Below are 18,559 nucleotides of genomic sequence, written 5' to 3'. Positions count from 1 at the left end.
TACATTTCTTTCAGCACAATGCAAAGCCATTTAAAATGCAGTGAAACCACTGAAGCAAGCAACTGTGAACTTCGGGCTTTACCCATGCTCTCAGGAGTAACGGTCCTTTCAAGCTCTGACTCACAGAGTGACCTCACATTACTAGGGAAACAAGTCTTAAAATGAGGAGTCAGGCTTTAATAACAGTTGACATTTTATTGGTGGCTTGGAAGAATTTATTTTCAATATAAGGAACTGGCTTGAAGACATAAACTTCAAAAGATTGTGGAGAAAGCAAACAATAACGGACAAGTCAGCTCCACACACACACGTGTACCAGAAAGCTCAATACAGAGGGCAGTGGGGCTTGCTGCTGGGAAAGACAAAGCAACTGCTTTGCTCCTTGTAAGTGTCAGTTTTATATTAACTGAAGCTTGCTTAAAATCCAAAGATGGCCTGGGGCTCATCACCTTCAGTAACACTGCAAGTAAATGCATCCCAGGCCTCCCACACTGAGAGGTGCCTGACTGCACATTAATAGGTAGTTGCATGGACAGTGGGGCAGAGCCCAGCTCCATGCCAAGCTGCAGTTCACAGGTACTACAAGTTCCAGTGTGCAGTGCTGTGCTGCAACCCTGCATTTCCTTTCTGCCATGCTGGGATATGTAGTTTTCACAGGCTATGCTTGGTATCAACCCCATCACTAGCACAGTCTTGCATCAGTTATGCTGTGAATTAATAATCAACAGTTATTTGGGACATGGAAAGGGAAAAGTAGAGATTTCTGCCTCATCTGAGCACTTTTCCTGCCTTACTGCTCTGAGTTTGGCAAGCCACTGGGGTCTCATAAAAAAGCAAAGAGGTAATTTTCCTTGGAATTCCACCTCCAGTGCCAAGTATTCCCACATCCAGGCACAAAGCTGGGTACAGCCAGCATAATTTCTAACTCAGTCATTTATTCAAAGCTTTATTTTACATGGCTTTGAAGCAGAGGGCTTTTCAGCAAACCTGCCATTTAAAGCTGCAGAATGAAGGCAGTGAGGAATGAATCAACCACTACAGAAATCAGGAGAAAGTTTTCCTGGGGTGTCTGACCCGAGATGAGTTTTGAATCTGTATGAAAATGCAGCCAAACTGAGAAGCTATTCAGTGATTTTCTGAGAATAAATAATTTCATCTCAAAGCCAACCCTCTGGTAGACACTACATTTCATTTCCATTAAGTGTTTAAGTTAAAACTGAAGCTATCCAATGAATCCATGGGGGTAAATAAAAGGCAAACTACTAGCTTTGTCATAGTTCTTGTGTTTGTCTCCTGTTTCAAACTCAGAGTTGGGAAGCATCACAATTACCCTATTTATGGATATGGGGAGGGGCACTCAGACAAAATGTGGGGCACTTATCTATTATTTTGGTTTAGGTCACAGTGTTTTCATTTGTAGCAAAATTCTCTATATTCTAACACAACAAAGCACTCAAGGAGATAGTTATTCCCAAGCTGATATTCAAATGTTGGAGGAAGACTCAGATCTCAGAAGTCAAGATGGACAATAGGGCAATAGTGCTGCCGCCTCCTAGCAGCCTTCAGCCTGGCCAGGGGTACCACTGTCCTCAGAGAGCTCACAATACTAGCCTCCAGCTAAGGTGGAGCTTCTCCTTGACTCCATTTTTGTGCTGTGCTATGTACATTATTTATAGGTACAAAGCTGGGCTCTTTAAAGATTTCTTCCTCTAGAGGAGACTTGGTAGTAGGCTTTGGGTTAGCTCTTAAAAAGCAGCCAATAAAAGCAAACAGACAAACAAACAAAACCCCCAAACACAAACCAACAAAAGGATTTAACCCTTTACTGAGCAGTAGGCAAGGATACTGGGGATGCTTATCTTTCACATCCTCAACAATTTCAGCATTTCCACCATGCTGAACCAAGATTTATATTTTTTTTCCCCTATAAACCTTAACTTCCAAATACCATAAGCACACTACATCAATCCTTCCTTCACTCCCCAGAAAACTAAGGCAGCCCAGCACCAAAAATAACCATAGGGCATAGTTTTGTGATGCAGCAAAGGGAAGCTCCTAAAGGGGAAGGTCATCCCTCTCCCTTTGCCTGCTTGCTTCTGCCCTGCCCTCACAGCACCACTGCTATTTCTGTGGCCACGTTTGGCAACTCCTCAGATGAAAAAGTGCACCTTTTTATTCTGGTTAAGCTCCCTGAACTGTTTCACAAAGGAGCCAGACAAGTATTAATGCCCTTAAGAATGCTACAGCAGCTCTGGAGTTGCCTTGTAGAGCCAACACTGCTGCAGGGACGACCCCTTCTGGGAATTGGGCAGTGGGGCTACAGCTGGGGTTGCAGCCACTTAAGCCATCTAATTTTATTTTGCTCATATTTGTGAGTCAATCCTCTTGAGTGCCTGAAGAGGGATGGCGTGACCATCCTTCAAAGTGTTTTGAGCAGGCTCTAACAGAACAGCTGTAACCAGTGGGACTTCCTTCTGGTGGCTACATCCATTGTTTAATAGGACTAGATCTGAGGAGCGTCCCCTGTTGTAAACACATTAAAGTGTTCACACAGGCATGAGTAACATCTGCTGCCCGTATCTGCATGAAAAATTGTTTACTGGAGTGCAATTGTATAAAGTGGAGGCAGCTTCTTGGACATACAAGAAGCAGCATAGGAGGGAGGACAGGAAATTGGCTTCGGCCAAGCCTTTCATCAATACTTGTTTGGGATTTCAAAGAATTCTGTCTCTGGGCTTTCAGGCAGTTCTGGATCTCCTCCTGCTTCCTCAGATCATCACGAGGACTGCAGAGGAATCCATACAAACACCTTCCAAAGCTACCTTGCTGGTGGGGCCTGACACAGGCAGTCTGCCCTGACTTACATGGGGGATTGTGTCAGTAACTGCTTGTGGTGGACTTTGACCTCTGGAAGACAAATGAGAAAAAGCTCAGTCTGCAAAACCCAGGCACTTTTTATCTTGTTATAAAACACAACAGTCACAAGGTCGCTAGCCACTTGCATTGCATTCTCATGCCATGTGCACACCAAGCACGTATAATTTTCAAATGGGGATTGTTTTAATTACTGTTTTTTAAATGTGTTGTGCCTGTCTGCATCTGGCATATGGAGAACTCAGTCTGTGTGTTTGCAGGATCTCCAGCCTCACAATGCCTGGCATCAGCAGAACATGGACTCTGGAAGGGTTATCACTATGATGGCTGTTTCATTATGTGACGAGGCTGGTTGGCTACAAGATTAGGGATTGAGAATAGGCCTTGTCTGAAGGAAAATTAAAAAGACTGAGACCATTCAGCTCCAAGGAAGTGAATTAAAAAGTCCCCAGTGAAGGTATTACAGAATACATAGCCTAGAGATAGCAGTTGGGAGAACTTTTGTTCACCTTATCTGAAAACATGAAGGGAAGGGCACAAGAACATGAAGAAAATAAGAGAAGGTAAATTAAAAGATAAGCAACCACCTTTTAATGCTTTGCATAAATATATATATATAGAAGTCACTGACATGCAACATTGTGAAGAGCAAGGTGTTATATTAGTATTCTCACAGTATGGGCACAACTGAGCTCAAAGCAAATATTTAACATCTAAAATAGAGGGTTTGGAAGGATTAGTATCTATCGTTCTTCAGTGCACAAGTGAGCTTCTACCTCTCAGGACTTCAGAGGAGATTTCTGCTAGGTATCCAGCACCTGGAGAGGTCAAATAGAAGCAGGGGGCAGAATTTATTCATAATTAAACCATCTACTCTGAATAACTTATTAACCGAATATAAACAAGGCAGCTTGATGGCTCAGGCTAGACAGGGAGGAAAATGCAAGGCACTAGAGACCGGTAATGACTTGCAAGGCAAGCCATGGTCACTGGAGAGCAGACATCTGTTAATATCTAGGTTCAATAGAGGGATTTTTGCATCCTCAACTTGTTTGATCTATGATCCAATTTATCAAATTCAGGTATTTTAGTTACCAAGTGGCAGCACTGAAGACAACAGTCAAAGGCTAGCGTGCTCGCCTCCTCTTTAGCCTTGCTTCCTTATCTTGGAATCTGGTCTACAGCCCTACTCCTGCTCTCCCAGTTTCCTTACTTCACTGCTTACCTGCTCATGAGGACTGAATTGCAGGGCAAAGGCTACTGCTCACAGCAAAAGGTTTGTGGAACAGCTATTCTGGCACAGGTCCCCAGGTGGAGATACAATTCATATAGGAAAAAGAACACACTAAACCATTTCCTTAAAAGGCAAGCTACACCATCAGAATAAATCATCTTTGCTTTCTGCATGCCATCATTGCTGCAGGGTTAAGTCTGGGATTTTTACATTCCAACCTGCATAACTATTCTTCTGGCAAGACCAGTAGCTCCTTGACCAGGAAGACAAGATGCACCAGGAAACATACAAAAACACCACAAAGAAAGGAAAAACAAAACCAAAACACAAACCCAACCCAACCCAACCCAACCAACAACCCACCCAAACCACAAAACTCAAAAACTTTTGTTTTAACAAACTGCCTTTTTATTTTTCTAGACATTGAAACAGAAGAATGAACGAACCATAAGCGCTGTCTCTGTTGACAAAGGGAAAGAGGCTGTGTCCAAAAGTTGCCTTTGGGGTGGAGAGCAGCAGCTGAATAGTGTAACCCAGCAACCCTTAAAGAGTTTCTTTAGGGCATAATATTCTTATTCCATACATTGAATGAAGCTACAGTGAAGCACAAGTGAAATCTAAAGACATCACTTAAACAACTCAACTAAAACTGAACCAAAATTCTAGACAGGAGACCCTTACTCTACTGGAAAGCAGCATAAGAATTCATGCACCAAGTCCAATTAATAATATTCATTCCTCATTATCATCTTTACACTGCAATAAACCTCATGTTGGCCCCAGGAAAGGATATGAGTCAATCCTTGACTAACTGGCTCTGATTCACTTAGGAACCAACATATATAAAATTACTCAAGATAAAAAATGCTAAGGTTTGCCTCACTGATAGTTTCTCTAATGGCTGCTGAGACTGGAGTAATAGGAGAGAGAACAGCACTACATTGCTATGGAAACTAGAATTTTCAAAATAAATACCTTTGCAGAACTGAGGTTGCAGATCTAAGCCAGCCCATAATGGTTTTGATGTTACCTCCCTTTGCCATTGGATCCAGCCTGACTGACCAGCCAGGCATAGGCAGAAAGCTTTTATGTGATGATTTCAGATACCCAACAGTTCGAGTTCCTTATTCCAGGGCAGGCACAGGCCTGGAATAGAAACCTCAACCTTTGGTCTGCTACCTGTATAGTTTTGGCAGCCTTCCTGCCATGCAACCAGTCTGGTCAGGCCAAGGCAAAATCAATCTGTGACCACTTGAGGCAAGAAGTGTTACTTTTATCCACTATACTGTTAATCCCAAATCTTTGCAGAGTCCTTTTTTAACTTTCTCCTTTTTTTAACCCCTTCCCATTTGAATTAAACTAAACAACACAATACATACAGCTTACAAAGTTCAGATTCCCTTATTCACTCTAGGAAATTCCTTACCCTGCAAATGGCTCCACTGCAGTCACCATCCAGGGTATCCAGTCCTTTGCTCCCCATTTTGGAAAGGCAGTTGGTAACTTTCCCACTTGCACCTAAGCAAAAAGTTTCTTGTTTCACACACACAAATACCTCCACACCCCACCTGCCTAGTACCATCACAGCAATTGCTGCTGTAAACAAGTCTAGGCTACAGAAATGCTGACTCACAGTGCTAGGACTATGGAAAATATTTAGAGTTGCTAAGAAGTGAAGCCCAGCAGGTTTCCTGCCCTTTTCCTTATCTGTGAGCCCCTTGCCATGACAGGCTGTAAAGAAGGACCTTGCTTCCTGAGAGGAGACAGAGAGTACATACTTGCTTCCTAAAGATAGCCCAGATTCCTTTGAATTCCCAGTTGCTAGCTAGTAATTGCAGGCAGGGGAAGAAACCCCCCAGTGCTTACAACCACAGGGCTGCAGATGTTGAGATTAATGGCTCCTGGGTAGGCTCTTGCCTAATGCAGCATTACTCACTTCAGTGCACTTCCTGGGACAGTGTCAAGTCCCTTTAAAAATGCTTTAGTCTGTTCTCTGGAAGGCTTTTCTTTACCTATAGACTTTACTGAACTAGATTTAGATCCAATTCCTTCCTGCCTTCAGCGTAGCTGAGTCAGTGCAGACAGGCAAATCACTGTTTGCTTTGGGAGAGTTTGCCACCAATAGGGCTAGAGGCAGGCAGCACTGGGTGCAAATGATGGTTTACTGTGAGCATGCCAGCACAGGCAAGGAGAGAGACCAGAGCTCACACTGAAGTGGGGACAGGGGCAAGCAGTGTAGGGAGATCAGCACTATCTAGCCAGGAGCCAGTCTGGGTGCATTCTGCCTGTGTTAACACGCTGCTGCACCCAAACTAATCAGCTCTGGACCTTATCCAAGGGACAAGCTGACTGCCTACCACATCAACAGCCTGTTTTCCCCACTGGGAAATGACCTCCTGTTGCAAAAGGCAGAGCCTTTAGGGAAACAACAAAGTTTTATACACACACGATTCACGTGGCAAAAAACTCCAGGAAGCTTAAGCAGCACAGAGCCTTCGTGACTGGCTGGGATGGGCAGGTTGCTGAGCTGCCTCCTCCTCCCATGACCTACGCAGTGCCTTTGCAAAGCAGCGCAGGCTGGTGAGCTACATTTGCAAGCTAGGCAGGGCAGAGCAGGGAGCAACTCTCACTGAAGGGAAGGCACAGGCTGTGGCAAGAGCAGGATTACAGTGCTCACAAATGACTCTGCTAGATGGTTATGGGAGGGGAATTGAGTTGGTTTTACCTATAACCCATTGTAACTACAGTCTGAAATGGAAGCAGCCTGCAGCTTCACAATGTTCTAGAAGCACAGCCAGGGATGCAGAACTTCCTTTCTTATAGGCAATTTACTTTCATCACAGCTTAGCTATGCATCAAATGAAATCCTTACCAAGCTGATCTTATGGAGGGAATTCTGGACATCTGTCAGTTTGGAGATGTATTTGGTTGATATTTTCCCTCTTTCAAGGCAACAGGAACCATTTTGCTAGGTGGAGACTAGGGCTGGCCTTCAAAGCTCTCACACTGTTTCAAGAGAACAGTCACTATAGAGCTTTTGCTCTATTTATAGCATTTGCTCAAAGCAAACATGAGGTCCTAGCTGTCCTTCATCTCAGCTAACTGCTGTTACAATTAAGCTGTCTCGGTGTGAAGATGGCCCTATATGAAGAAGAGATCAGATCATAAATGCAGAACAGCTGCTTAAGCAGAATGTGAGGAAAAGAAGCAACGATGTTGCTGGGCAGAGAAAAGCATTGCAAGAGCTTACAGATAGCCTCCTTTCTCCCAAGGCACATGCGCACTGCTGTCGTTCAGTCACACTTCTCTCAGGCTTCCTGGTAGCAGCATCAGCAAGTGCATTCTGCCACATCTGAATGGCTACAGCACTCTGTCCTCCTCTGACAGTAATGGCTTGGCCTCAATGTTTCAGTTTTGTCACCTCCTTCCTCTCTTTCAGCACCATAAAAATCACAAGGTATGAAACCTGCAGCACAAAGGAAATTCTCGCTAGCGCTGCCTGCTGCAGTACCCTTCCCTGAGCCAGGCAGGTGACTGCAGGCACGGCAAACCCCTCCTAACCTACATTCGATTCCCGTAACATTTCAGATCAGGCACTTCACTTCCAAACTTGGCAGAGACTTATCTCCCTGGCCAGATTTAGTATACACAGCAGAGACTAAAACACTGAGGACCACGGCAAGCAGCTTTGCTCCTGTGGTACAATGCAAAGCTTTATGGCAACAGTCAGTTCGACCCCATAAAAATCAGCATTTTGTGTTGTGTTTGGGCCCAAGAACTAATAATGAGATCTTTCAGAACTCAGAGTCATCCAGGTTTCTCCCTTGTGCAAACTGTGTGTAAATTAGCATGTGAAAGATCATCTCTCTGGTTAAATGGCTACACCCAAACACACTTGCTGTTGCCACAGCCATAGTGTCCAGAGGTGATGTCATGTGTCTGAAAATGAGGAGTAAGAAGCATGCTGCTCCTGGCTAGCTGGCCAGCCCAGTGACACATCCTGACACTGGCCACGATGAGACACAAATGGGCAGACTGATGCCTCTTAAACATCATGGAAATAAAACCCTAGGGAAAAGTTGTCAGTGTATAAGCACACTAGTTTGCTCAGGGGCTGAGGGCCTGCCCAGGCCTTCGATGCTTTGGTCCATCTCTCTTGCTACACCTCCTTAGTCCTTTCCCACCCTTTATCACCTCTTTCCTCAAGGCTTCTTAGCTAATTAAACTGCTGCAGTTCCCCCTCTGTTTGCCCAGTTCTACCTGCACTGAATGGCAGCAAGAGTGCTCTCCCACTGATGTCACACTACCTCTAAGAAAAGAGCTGACCTGCAAGCTATTTTTAGCCACATTGTGAAGTTGTGGAGCTATTTTGGTCACATCTCTGTACAGTAAGCTGCAGGACGCTGACAGGCCCTGTGTTTGCCTAGGGCAAAAGGGCCTGTGGAGAACAGCTTGTGACTTTGCACTAAGGCTTCTCTGCCCTTTCTATGTTAGAGGACTCTACACTAAGGTTGGATTTCCTCATCCTTTTAGAAAAGAGCAATACATCTTTCTGAGTTCTGCTGGATACCAGAAGAGCTTTTGCATTGCAGTCCTCCAGCTTGTGCTGTTTCTAGGTCTGCAGAAGGTGTTATTTGTTCTCTGGACTCCCTCACTCCCTAGGAGTGGGTAGATGCAATTATGAGTCCACAAAGACTCCAGAGAAGATTTTTATCCATCTTCCTTTTCATCATACCTTTGCAAAAGATCAATAAACATTAGGCTATTGCATGTTACTCTGGAGGTAGAAGGAAGAGCAAAAAGGAGCCATTTACATAGCAACATGTTATTCTGAACACAGACTGATGCCTGGGAGCTTTGGGGTCCATCCAGGGCATTGGGCAGAAGGTGCCTGGTCTAGACAGTTGTTTTCTCTAGTGCCCAAGGGTTGGTTGCCAAGTTTGCTGGGGCTGTGGTTGCAGATGCAAAGCACAGGCAGATCAGAAGCCAAAGCAACTGGATTTAATAGAATGAAGCCCATAGATAAAAATGGAAGCTCAAAGGATATGAAAAGTGAGTTAGATGAGAAAAGAAAAGAACACATTAAAATATGTGTTTAAGACAGGGACAGATAAGTCAGATCTATAAAGAAGGAACGAGCAAGTAACTGTATGTGCAAGGTTTTGAACAGCTGTCAGCCATCCCTCCCCAGAAAACTCCTCCTTAGGACCACTGCTGTCTTTAGCTGTAAGCCATTTCCCCAAGAGCCTTTGATAGGTGCACACTGTTATCACCACCATTTCATGCTGAAGAGGAACCAGACTTCAAAGTCTCTCTCATATTTTCACCCCAACTTTCTTCCAAGGGTCCTTTAAGAGTTCTCACACTAAAACCTAGATCCTGCTCCTAAGGTGAGCCACTCCTTACTCTGCTGACGCAACTTGCACCTGTTTTTGTGAGTCAGCACAGCCACAGCTCTCCTCCACAGCAGGACTGGCGCCTGCTGACAGGATGGACTGTCCCAGGCAAACACTTGGCAACCTGTTGCAAACAAAGGTTTGACTTACAGAGCATCACTGTGTTTCCCTGGGTGTTTCAGTAGAAGGAGCTGCTTTAACACATTTGGTCCCAGGCAAGCATTAATCTGTCCATATTACATATGTTACCATCTGCAGACCAGTGAAATCAGCTGAGCATTAGCTAATATTTTATGACACACAAATTAAAACTAGTTCAGTAAGAATTTAACTTTCTACCCAACAGATAGAAATGGCATGAGCAGAACAGTATTGTTTAATCTGTTGTTATTTTAGCAGGACAGAATGGAACTGCTGCAGCTCAGCTCAGACACAGAGACGTGTCCAGCAGCAACATGTCAAGACCTATTGGGTCAAAAAGCTCAATGAAGTGTTGTTTGGTGTTTCAGCTTTCCCCAGAGCCATGCACAAGACTAGCAGTAAGCATTACATAGTGAAAACGTTTTGGTGAGATGAAATAACACAGCAACGTGTTGCATTCTTTCCCTGCTGAGCAGCCTTGCTTTGGGACACTGCATAAGCAGGATAACAAACACAGCATGACAAGTGTCTGACAGAATGGATAACCTGTCAGCTCCTGCATGGTGGACCCACACTCCTGCTAGCAGAGCTCTGCCAGAGTAGGGAGTGACTATTTTACCTCTCACCACCTACCTAGGTCCTTAGGTTTCATCCATTTTCACACAGTTTCTCTTACTGTGAGAGCATTATTGGAATCATCACTTGTCTTCACCACTTAATGAAGACATCCCACTGCCACCTCCACAACACAGATATTTTACTAGCAAACATAAATAAAACGCAGTTTAAAATATTCCTTCACCCTGTTCTATTTTCTGGTGTGGAAACACCAGGCACAGAGTAACAAATCACAGGCAGCTCACCCCATAGACGTAGGCAGAGGTTGTCCACCAATTGTGTGGATCCAAACAAGGGCACCTAAGAGGCTTCAGCTGACAACTGCAATTGTTCCCAGTCTCCTCTAGGGAGTGCAGTCGTAAAGGAAGAAATGAAAACTGCAGCACACATGCCAGCTGGGAATCGGTGACTCAGGGTATTCAGGCACTCACAAATGGTGTCTGTCCATTTCCAGCACTGGGAGCAGCAGTGAGGTTTGAGCTTGATCTATGAGAAGGATTCTACTAGAACTGGAGGTGTGCTTCAGCATAAGAAAGAAAAGTCCATCGAGATTCTAAAATTCAAGACCTTGGCCTCTGCACAAAGAGCAGCAGAGACACATTAATTTCTAGAGCTAGCTGCATTTTGTGTGTATGAGCTAGAAACTGGGCAGAGCCCAGTGAAGCCATTGTGTATTTCACTCTGGATTCACAAAAGAGCTAAGCAGATCTTATCTGGCTTTTCTTTGTGGTAGGGTATCATGGATGAAAAGGCATAAGGTTGCCTGTTTCCTTCTTACAAATCACACACATGCCTTGACTCCGTGCCCTCCTATGCCTTCCTTAAAGAAGGACCAGAATGCAAAATAGATCTGCTTAGAACAGGATTTTTGTCTCCCCAAAATCTATCATCCTAGTGCAAAGGGTAGAGAAAAAAACCTCATCAGGTAAGAGTTGATCAGAAGAGGAGGTCTATGTCAAGGACAGACCGACACTCAGACAGGTGCCAGGGTCCATCCCACAGTGCAGCAGAAGGCACAATGAGTTCTGCAAGGTTACTGAATGCTTTGCGACAAAGCAGCTCTGCTCCATTTCCTAAGGATAAGCCCTCAGTGCAGGATGTCTTTCTGTCCTGCCATACCAGACACTCTTTACTTTTCTAAGTGTTACATAAGAAGCTGCTACCACAAGAATTAGAGGATTGCAGAGTGATCCACTGAAGCAGAAATCAGGTGCCGGGCTCTGGGTTCTTCACTGCAGCAAGTGAGGAGCGCGGCTTTGAGGACAGTGAGTTGGGGAAACCAACAGGCAGCAACTGTTGCTGCTCATGGAAAAAGCAGCCAGGCTGGCACTGACAACTTTGCCATATACAGAAATAGTCTAGAGCAAAACAGCAACAGACATCCCTATATTCTAAGGACAGCAGCTGGACCAGTGGCTTGGGATTTCAGTTTCAACCATGTGTTCAAGTGGCAGCAGCTACCTGTGGGACACCACCAGCCTTCTGCTTTTAGAGACCAGAAGTTCCCTTTGTAGCAAGTGAGAGGACAGTATTTTCTGCTGTGCCTCTTACTAGGAGTGGGTTCTGCCATTTAAGTGCCAGCAACTGGCTCGGTACAGACTGAGTAGCACTGTTGCTACTATAAGCTAGTGTGTAAGAGCCCATGGGAAGGGAGCAGAGGCACTGAGCACAAGCCTCACATTTACTCAGCAAACAGCAGCTGAAGAAACCCATCTGATTTTTCAGCTCCTCTCGCCTCCCACTTTTTGTCTCATCATCACGCTACATATCTAAGCTACACATGTAAGGTACCACATGCTAATGCACTCATTCATTCCCTTTATCATGGCCCTTCTTGCTGCTTCCTCACCTGTCTCCCTCAACCAGCAGACCAGAAACAGAAAAACAGAAAAAGCCTCTAGAAACAGTGGTACCTAAAAAGGAAGCATCATCTTTTTCTTGCCCTTACAAATAACAGATCACCTTCTCTCTGACTTGTCCCATCCAGTGCTAGGTTTCCCCAGCAGCACAGATTTCTATTGCTGTCTGGGATAGTTACAGGTGGTTTTTTAAATAGAAGCATAGGAAAGGCAGAGTTAGCATGAAGAGATCTGCAGAAGTATTTCTGCTGAGGACACATCAGGGGGATGTTTATGATGTATGCATTATCAGTCTCAGAACTTCATTCTCCACCTATTTAGGATTCCCATATTGGATTACATCCTGCCTTCACATAAGAGATGTTGAAGCTTTCAATGAGGTCACATCAGACACTGACAAGCACTGATGGGTGAGTCATGCTGCAGTAGCCAGAGATACTAGCAACAGATCTGTTAATCTGTATGCAGTCTAACTCTTCTTCTGGTCTAGAATCTTATTCAAGGGTGGAAAACAATGTCTCAGAGATAAGTAACTGCAGAATTGCTGGAGAGCAAGGCCACGATTTCACCTCAGTTTAAAAGAGTCAGTTCCTGGAAGTATGTTTATCACACTGCAAAATGTATTGTTTTGCCTATAAAATGGAAGATCCAGATTTGGTCAAGAGCAGAGCTGTTCTTTGCAGATCACTGGAATAGCTACCATGCTAATAAGGAACCCACAAGTTTCACCAACTCTTGCTCCAGCAGTTTAAGTTGTCATCTCCTGCAAGCTGCTCTTTTGGAGGCTACATCCCTGCACCAGGGTCAGCAGCATACATACCTGTGCACCAGCCAGTCCAGCACAAAGGCCAGTGCAGCAACAGGGCTGTTAGGCTAGGCTTTGAGCTAACACATCTAACCATAACCCCACAGCATCAGGCACAGAACAAACTCTTTTTTGCTGGCTCTGCTAGCAAAAGTGGGGGGAACCTGTGGAGAAGGACTAAAGCAGACAACAACAATATCCTGAACCACCAAAGGAAAATTCAGTGGAGCTTGTCCATGACATGTTTGGAAGTGTGGCAGGAGGGACACAGAAAACCATGGAAAAAGTGAGATACGGGAAAATGTTTCTTTGTTTTGGCTGAGCTACTGGACAGCCAGAAAAAGAACCAGTAAGAAAGGGAAGTGGTAAAGTAAAACTAAATCTAGCAGGAATTCTGTAGAGGGAGAACAAAGAAATGAGGTGCTGTTGTATTTTCATTGCTGTGAAGTCAAATTAAGCTTCCTGAGTCAAGCAGAGAAATAATTGTTTAAGATTTCTGTTCAGAAGTCAGCATGAGTGGCGAATGCCAGGGGACAACTAACCAAAGGTGTCTTCTCACAGAGAAAGAAAGCCACCTGGAGATTGCATAACTAGAATGAGTTTCCTCCCAGTAACAAGTTATTAGTCACCTTTCACCCTTCTCTGCCAAAGGCCTTTTCTTACGCGTCCATCCGAGTACCAGAGCCAAGACACAAGCCTCTCCTGTCCTGCTTCTTCCCATCACTTACTCCAAGGTCAAGTTCTCCACAATACTGATCCTTGCTGCCCATTCCAGCCATTTTGAACTGACTCCAGAGAAAAACATCTGAGATACCTGAACATACTCTCCTTATACTCAGTTGTCATGGCCTGGAAAAAGAATTAGCTTTTGGATGAACACATTTTGATTCTGCTGTGAAAAAGGAGTCAAGAACATTGTTATCTACAACTGTGTTTAACAGACACCCCAGCACCCCACTTAAGTATCTGATCTAACAGTACAGTGCATCTTGCGCTGCACAGGTCACAGGATGTTGTATTGATGTTCTGGAAGGACTGCCTAGCAGCAGTTCATTTGGCATATATGCTATAAAGCAGGTATGAAAAACCCAAAACAAAACTGAAACCCAACAACTGAATCAGCTTATTGCTATTCTCTTACAGAGAGGGTAAAAAGAATTCCTTTGTGTCCCTGAGCAATGTATATTAAAGACCCTGAAAGTACCCAGAGGAAATGTACATCTGGGAAAAAAAGATTTTTTTTTTTCAAGCTCTGACAATATTTCAAAGCAAATCCATTGGAAAGATCCACTGAGGAGCCCTCACAAGCAGAAGACATACCTACCTGGAGTCCCTTGAAAACCTGTTTGACTCAGGTGGAAATGACCTCCTGGCATTTATTAGTAATTGCCCAGCATGGCAGCTGCTGAGGAAGGAAAAGCTGTTGAGTCAGATTGCAAAAGCCACTTTTCCACTTTTGTCTGCTTGCCCAGAGGGTAGAGTGGGACAGTCAGAGGGCTGAGGTTCTGTTTACGTCTCTGACAATTTCCCATATGACCTTGCAAGGGCTACTTCTTCTCTATGTCACTGTTCCCCATTTCTTAATGGATAAAACCATTCCTTTGACTCACGGGACAACCTAAAGTGCACAGCAAGGAACATGTTCATTTAATCAAAGAGAAGGTAAGAGAGAAGAGTGAAGCAGTATTATTGTTGTCATATAATCCAGAAGAGGTTATGTAATAATGTCAGCATTGCTTCATTTTTGTAACTATGACATAATAAACTGTCAGAGGAATCCTCTCTGACATGGTATCCTCATCCCAGGGAAGGGATGTTGTAATCTGCTTTTGTATCAATCTGGAAGACTCTCCCTCATTTATTTTGGCCAGCCTTTTCCTGGAACATGTTTTTCCTGTATAACCTTGTAACCTATAATAAGGGCCCAAACCAGACTACTATAGGAATGATGGCTGGTTTCATGAGCTGGTAAAAGCAAAACAGTTCCTCACAAGGGCATTTCACAGCCGGTCACACACTAAAACACACGAGTGCTTATCTTCTTCATCAACACAGAACGAGCTGAAAGTTAATTTCTAAATGGGTACATAAGGCACACAGAGAACACATTCCAAAAACCTCAGTGCCATGAAAGAATTAAAGAAAAAAAATCACCTCTGTAATTTGGCTAAATTACATCCTGCCTGTATGATGATACATTCCCTAAAACAACAGCATTGACAACTGCAGCTCCTAACTGTGATCCTAATTAACAATAAAGTTTTATTGGTAAGTTTTATGGTTTATTTGGAAACTTAACACTTGTTCACTTGATAGAAGGTCAGGTTAGAGCAGCATGTGGACTGAAGGCTGAGGAAGGTAGGACTGTGATTACAGCAACTGAAACTGCCCTAATCACACTCTTATCTTTCTTATCTCCTGAAAGTATTTATAAAGCAATGATTACTGCACTAGGCACCATTACTGCTCTGAGTCGGTTCTGAACCAGCATCTTCACGCTGCTGTAAGAAGCTGATGCTTCTAGAGATGGTGTCACTCTGCTGAGACAGAAAGCCAAGCTTCTCATCACTTAAAGTCATTAACAACAAAAAAAAAAATAAACTATGACACTTCTGAAGAAGTAGGGGTGTTAACCCCAATGGCCTGGCCAAATTCCCAGCCCCAGTAATTACAATGCGCCTTGAATAAATTCTTGCCACAGTTTCCGTTGGACATAGTATTGTTCTCTGCTTCCTCTCCTGCAGGATTATGGAGTGCTGATGCACACTCTTAAAGGTCCTGTCTGCACTGGCATGTTGTGCGACTCCACTCCAGGACCAGCTCTGCAGCAGCACATTGGGAACCAGGTGTTGAAACCAGTCCTGCCTGCCAGCTGAACCGCTAGGCAATTTGTACTTTTTACTTATTGATGCCCTGGCACCTCCTTTGGATGGAATGAACGTTGGGTATAGCTGTCTGATAGATAGACCAGTGCTAATCCCACATGCAGACATACACAAACTTGTTTAGCTCTTCTTTAAATGAAAGAAATTTCATAGTATCATAGTATCATTCAGGGTTGGAAGGGACCACAAGGATCACCTAGTTCCAACCCCCCTGCCATGGGCAGGGACACCCCACACTAGATCAGGCTGGCCAGAGCCTCATCCAGCCTGGGCTTAAACACCTCCAGGGATGGGGCCTCAACCACCTCCCTGGACAACCCATTTGTTGCATCAGAAAATTAGCAAACTAAGCTAAACTAACTTTCTGGATGCCTACTATAATCATCTGAGAAGGCAGCAAGAGGATGCCTAACAGCACAGGGCTGGAAAAGCATGCTGAAGGTACCTGCTTGGTTTAGCTGGTGACAATAAACACCATAATTTTATACTGTCTGTTCCTTTAGACTTTCCGTGGGCTTTATCTAACCTGGTGGTCAAGAGATGACACTGTTTATAGTTGAAGCAGTCACTGAATGCATACCAAAGACAGGTCTGGTATTTAAAGTAAAATAATTGGTAGTTAATGGTAAAGCATTATTCACATCTTTGTGCAGCCACCATTTGAATACTCCAAGGATTTTCACCTGGAGCTATTGTTACCTTTTTACACACATAACACAAAGAGCTGAGGCCCAGACTCTCTGCTGGTGTTTACTGGGTTAGCTCCATGGACCTCACTAACTGAAGCTTTTACTCTCATAATTCACGAGCTTCAAAGGCAATCTGTCTGCAGGAATAAGTACAAGATTCAGAAGAACCCAATTCTCAGTTCTACCTTGTGACCCCAGGGGCAGATCACCTGTTCTTACTGCTCTGTTTAGTTCTCCATCTACAAAAGCAAACAATAGCCTCTAATTTGACAAAACAAGCACAATTTTATACCGATAGGCCACGCTGAGCAGATTTGTGTAAAACCCCATTGTTCTAACATTTGCAAACACAAATATTTACCTTTCAAGCATGTCCTTAATTTCCCCAGAAGCATGCCTCCAAACCCATATTATTTTAGAAGCCAGAAACTGTAGTTTCAGAAAGTGGATGGTTTTATTTTTGTGCCATTACAGAAATGCCTTTTAACTTGTCAAATGATACGCTACAAATATCTTTGGCAGATGAATGAAACCAAGTTTCCTGTCATAGCTGCCAACTTCAAGGTTGAGCTAATCAGATAAACCTTTAGTTTGCCTCTCCCAATACTTAAAACAACATATGTTTGAAGTGATCCACATTTGTCTTACTTTTCCTTTTGGGATTTGGAAAGGCAAAGTGTCAGACCACTACGTGACAAGTTGGCAAAGCTCTAGATGTTGTCCACAACTATTATGGCCAACCTCTGTTCTCAACTTTCCTCAGGTTTCCTCCAGCCCAGGTTAAATAGTCCCCAAGAGCTCCGCTTGTCTAGTGGTAAATCCAAGGTTTAGATCAATAGCATCCGACATCACCCTCAAAGCCTGTTGGATGCAAAGCCTCCCTAGGGTACAAAATACGTGCTAGTTTATGGGGAAAGAAGAAGGAAGTTTGGTTTGCTTGTTTTATTTCAGCAGTGTCAGTAATGCTAGATTTGCAGAATTCTACTACTCCTATTGGGGATAACTCAAAAATGTGAGTATTTGGAGGGTGCTTTATAAGTGAGAGCACTGTCCCTTCAGATGCAACCCTGAATTTAGAAGTGGAAGCAATCCCTACAACACACCTTCTACAAACTCCGTGTCTTATGTAACTGTCGCTATTAATTTATTAGCAGGATGTCAACAGAAATGGTTATTTGGATGATTCCTTGCCCCCACATTTCTGAAAGGGAAAGCAACTATAAACACAAGGGAGACTGACCTCAGTGATTTCCTCTGTTCAGACAGGAGCACAATGCACTTAAACACCATGACAGGGAGAGGTGGACTGTTTAGAATTCCTCCAGCTGTAATCTACAGTAAAAACAAATAAACAAATATGTGACTACCAGATGCAGTAATTAATCCCTGCATGAAGCCACATGTTATCTTGAGTTCATAGATGGAGATACCAAAACACACAAAGGCTTAACAACCTACCAAGTTCAAAACCCACCACTGAGAGCCAAGACTACACCTCAGAAGGCCATGTGCTTGGTCCTTGGGCTGTTTCCTTCCCCCCCCCCGCTTCTGGCCATAAACCAGATGTAGTTTGGCCAAGGGCAGACAGTCTGAAATGCACCCATTTGGTCAGGCCAGTTGCACAACAGTTAGTACAAGCAGACACCTACCACCTCCTGTGATTATCGCCTGTAGCTGAGCTGCTCCCAGCCAGTGAGGCAGCGCTGCTCAGCCAGGTATCCTCACCCCAGCCGCCCTGTCCCAAACCCAACCTCCTCTGCCACACCTGCCCCCAACAAGCTCCCACTTGCCTCTAGGCTTCTCATTCCCCACCTCCCCACTGCTGCCCAGGCATCTACCCTCATTCTCCATCTCCTGACCCATGCCCAGGCCCCTACCCTCATTCTCCACCTCCTGACCCATGTCCAGGCCCCTACCCTCACTCTCTACTTCCCCAACCTACCCAGCTGCCAAGGCCTCCTTCCCTTGCAGCCAGCACCCTCATGCCTTTCCTCAGTTTCCCCATTCCCTTGTAAGCCTCCTTCCCCCCAGCAGCCCCACTGAGCTCTTAAGGCCCAG

General features: G+C 44.4%; 2 long non-coding RNA genes across 4 annotated transcripts in view; one reads left to right on the top strand and one right to left on the bottom strand.

Moving 5' to 3' along the window:
* LOC137449225 (uncharacterized) overlaps positions 1 to 16,317 on the top strand; it is an 18,089-nt gene extending 1,772 nt beyond the window's left edge. Inside the window, exons 2-3 of the long non-coding RNA XR_010989334.1 lie at positions 12,444 to 12,532; positions 15,672 to 16,317. This is a non-coding gene — a long non-coding RNA (uncharacterized lncRNA). The remainder of the gene's footprint in view (positions 1 to 12,443; positions 12,533 to 15,671) is intronic.
* On the bottom strand, positions 3,413 to 18,559 carry LOC137449224 (uncharacterized). Of its 3 annotated transcripts, XR_010989332.1 has the most exons (6): positions 18,151 to 18,559; positions 17,742 to 17,833; positions 7,359 to 7,574; positions 6,981 to 7,249; positions 5,535 to 5,626; positions 3,413 to 3,692 (listed from the first exon to the last, which is right to left on the bottom strand). It is a non-coding gene; the product is annotated as an uncharacterized lncRNA (long non-coding RNA). The 3 variants fall into 3 exon arrangements; XR_010989331.1 differs by lacking the exon at positions 3,413 to 3,692 and having other exon boundaries at positions 4,194 to 5,626; XR_010989333.1 differs by lacking the exons at positions 3,413 to 3,692; positions 7,359 to 7,574 and having other exon boundaries at positions 4,194 to 5,626.

The sequence above is a fragment of the Melanerpes formicivorus genome, unplaced genomic scaffold, assembly GCF_026170545.1.
Source record: "Melanerpes formicivorus ecotype bairdi unplaced genomic scaffold, bMelFor1.0.p_v2 SCAF_29, whole genome shotgun sequence".
Taxonomy (NCBI): Eukaryota; Metazoa; Chordata; class Aves; order Piciformes; family Picidae; genus Melanerpes; species Melanerpes formicivorus.
Note: the sequence above shows the minus strand (reverse complement) of the source record. Positions and strands in the feature narration are given on the sequence as shown.